The sequence below is a fragment of the Arachis duranensis genome, chromosome 2, assembly GCF_000817695.3.
Source record: "Arachis duranensis cultivar V14167 chromosome 2, aradu.V14167.gnm2.J7QH, whole genome shotgun sequence".
Lineage (NCBI taxonomy): Eukaryota > Viridiplantae > Streptophyta > Magnoliopsida > Fabales > Fabaceae > Arachis > Arachis duranensis.
Genome location: NC_029773.3, coordinates 9,232,298 through 9,235,902, shown reverse-complemented (window position 1 = coordinate 9,235,902; position 3,605 = coordinate 9,232,298). Strand labels below are relative to the sequence as shown.

Below are 3,605 nucleotides of genomic sequence, written 5' to 3'. Positions count from 1 at the left end.
ATATAATTGTGCGGACAGAATTTTGCAGCAAATATGATATAAACAATTAATTTGTTTAAAATATTTAAAAGTTTGATTGAAAATATTATATAGTGACTGTTTTATTTTTTTTGTCAAGAATATAGTGAGGCGAGGAAGGAGAATCCAGTCCAAATTATGAAATTATACTGCTTTTTTATTTTTGGCTCAAAACAGAAGCCAAAACATTGTAATAAAAACATGTTATTACGGGCCTAGGCCCGCTGAAATACACCAAAAATTGTGATCCGGCGGTAGCTTTACGGATCGGGATATTGAACCCGACGTGAATCGAACACGCAACCTTCTGATCTGGAGTCAGACGCGCTACCATTGCGCCACGGATCCACAGATGTCATCAAGTTGAAGTGAAATATATTTAGACTGCTTCATTCGCAAATTAATTTTTAAATTATGCATCATTTGACTACCACCCCTTTCGTTTGCTGATCAGTCCCCAAACGAAATCAGAAACAGAAACCGAAACGCAAAAAAATAAAATCCCGCCAAGCTCAAGAAACTTATCAACCGTTTTCTCTCTCTCTAAAAATTCCCACCAACAAACCAACTCGTAGCTCATTCTCCATTTCTCGCGGCGGTGAAAGGTTACAGTGAGAAGAAGATTCGGAAATGGCAGCGGAAGGAGGTTCCGATCAATTCATCGACATCGTTAAGCTCTCTCCTCCGACAAAGTTCCCGGCGGCATTACCCCAGGACCTCAAGGTGGCTCCCTCCTTGAAACGCCGCCGCTCTGGCGGTGACACGTGGGTGGTGTCAGTGTTCGTGATCATCCACGTGGGTGTCTTCATCGCAACGGCTACTGCGCCCTAAAAACCCTCGGAAGGTTCTCCTTCCAACCTCTCTCTGAGAATCCTCTCTTAGGCCCTTCTCAGTCCAAGTGAGTTCTTTTATTTCTTCCAAAGATTCTCTGAATCTGAAATCTTTTCCTGGTTCTCATTGTGAATTGTATTAAATATTACTTATTAGGTTATTGTGGATCGAGGTAATTCTAATATCAACTAATCGGAACTTCTCGTTTCAATTTTTGGTTGGTGCAGATTAGAGGAAATGGGAGCGCTTCGGAGGAATTTCGTGACAGAGTATCACCAAACTTGGCGTCTTTTCACCTCTCCATTTCTTCATGCTGGGCTCTTCCACCTCCTCCTCAATCTCTGCAGTATCATTGAATTCACCTAGAGCGCGAGCATGAACCGTGTAATTATATTTTTCCTTTTACAATACTTTTCTTTTAGCCTTTTAGGGTTCGGATTCTACTGTCAATTGTTTATTCTGTTGATTGGAGATAAAATTGCTGATGAATGATGAATACTTTATTACTTGCAGTAAGGATTGGTGTAATCTATGCAATGTCTGCATTTTTGGGAGCCTTGATGGCTTCTCTTTTTTCTTCAGCACACCCCAGCTGTTGCCTCTTCTGGGGCTTTGTATGGATTACTCGGAACTTTACTCTCTGAGCTCATTTGGAACTGGGAATTACAAATCAAAAGGGTAGGATTTGGATTTCTTCGTTGGCATTTTTTTTTCTTGTTTCTTGGTGCCAGCATATTGATTAATTTTCTATGTTTGAATGCAGGTTTCAGCCTTTTGTCTTTGTATTTGTTTGCAATTTCATCCTTGCTTTCTGCCTTATGTCCTCAACTTTGCGAGCGTTGGAGGTTTCGTATCAGGGTTCCTTCTTGGATCTGTACTTCTACTCAGCAGAAAGCTTGAACTGCCAAAGGTTCCAATCAAATTAAAGGAACTCTCTTTGATTATGGTGTCAACTGTCAAGAGTTACATCAAGTTAAAGTTGAAGCAAACCATGGACAGACCGGTTCTCAGGATTGTTTCTCTTATCCTCTTTAGCCCGATGTATGTTACTTGTTTCTTTATCCTTGAATTCAATTTGCATGCCTAGCTGTCTTGTATTATTACTGCTTTCTGGCATGAGTCAAAATATTAAGACTAGAAGTTTCTTGTGTTTGCAGATTTGGCCGGTTGTCTTGTGGCAGTTCTTCATGGGATCAACATCAATAGTTATTGCACATGGTGCCCATATGTTGGTTGTATCCCTTATATAAGCTGGCACTGCCAAAATAGAGAAACCTCTTGTAAGGAATCAAGCATCCTTGTTAACCTTACCTGAAGTGAATAAAACTTATTATTTATAGTCACTCTATTTATGCATTGAGTCGATACATATTCATCTACCATTAAGTTTGAGACTTATCTTATGCGAATTCCACATCTCATCCAATAGTGGAAGGATGTGATTGTCGAGCTATGAGTTCATCATATCGTACGATGTAGACAACAAAAATCACAATTAAAAATACCAAACTATGCTATCCCAAAGTAAAATAGCAACCCAATGGCTAGTTGAAATATTTCACTTACTTTTCTACACTAAAATGTTGTTTTATTGGGCAATTTTATATCTTGGTTAAATTACTATATTAGTTCCTATAGTTTTTAAAATATAAAGACTCAATTACAATTTATAAATTTAAAAAAATTACAGTAATTTAACCTTATATTTATTAATACACCATTCTTGGTTATAGACAAGTTTCCTTCCTCTTGAAAACGAAAAATTGACCAGTTTTCTTTGAATTGGATAATTTAATCTAAAATGAAAAATTGGATCCTTTAAATTGAAGAGAGTACCAAATTTTGGTAGGTTCTATAAAGAGTTTATGGAGACATTCAAATTAATAATTAAAAAAAGTTGTCTTTAATCATATAAGTTATTTTTAATCTCTACCTAAACTTATTTGATAAAAGCGTTTAAGAAATCATTTTTAATGTTTTCATTTTATGGGATCATTTAATTTTTGAATATTTCTTTTCAGTTGTTAAACATTTTTGTTTTTAAAATATATAAGAATTAATTAAAGTGCAACAATATTATGTGAAGTAAACATATAAATAATAGTTGCCATTCAAATAAAAAGAAAGGTTAAAAAAAGAGTAATTATCCATATCAGTTCTAAGGATTTTAAAAATGGATATTTTAGTCTTTAAAAAAAATTAATATACAGATTAATGTCTAAGGTTTTACTCCGACAGACAAATCAATTCCTAGTCTATTTTTCGACAGAATAATTACCGAAATCAGTCCCAAAGATTTTAAAGCGGACATTTTAGTCCTATCAATTTTCAACGATTTTTTTCTGTTAGACATTTTAGTTCCCAATGATTGATCTGTATTAATTTTTTTTAGGACTAAAATATCTGTTTTTAAAAACCTTGGAACTGATTTCGGTAATTATTCTGCCAAAACATAAACTGGAAACTGATTTGTCTGTCGAAATAAAATTTTGGGGATGTTTTTGTATATTTATTTTTTTTGAAAACTAAAATATCCGCTTTTAAAATCTTCGAAAACTAATTTAAGTAATTACTGAAAATTTGATACATGTTTTTTTTGTCAATAATAAGTAGTGTATATCAATAATATTTTATATAGGTTTTCATGTAAATAATAATTAGTCATTAGTGTATATCAATTTTTTTTAAAAGTAAAAAGCTCAACACAATAAAAGTGGGGTAATCAGACACAAGTAAAACCAAAAATAAGAAGAACC

General features: G+C 34.2%; 1 non-coding gene and 1 pseudogene across 1 annotated transcript; one reads left to right on the top strand and one right to left on the bottom strand.

The window, feature by feature from the left end:
- Nucleotides 1-294: 294 nt before the first annotated feature.
- On the bottom strand, nucleotides 295-366 carry TRNAW-CCA (transfer RNA tryptophan (anticodon CCA)). The gene has a single exon. It is a non-coding gene; the product is annotated as a tRNA-Trp (tRNA).
- Nucleotides 367-648: 282 nt separating this feature from the next.
- LOC107473428 (RHOMBOID-like protein 8) lies at nucleotides 649-2,139 on the top strand (annotated as a pseudogene).
- Nucleotides 2,140-3,605: the final 1,466 nt, after the last annotated feature.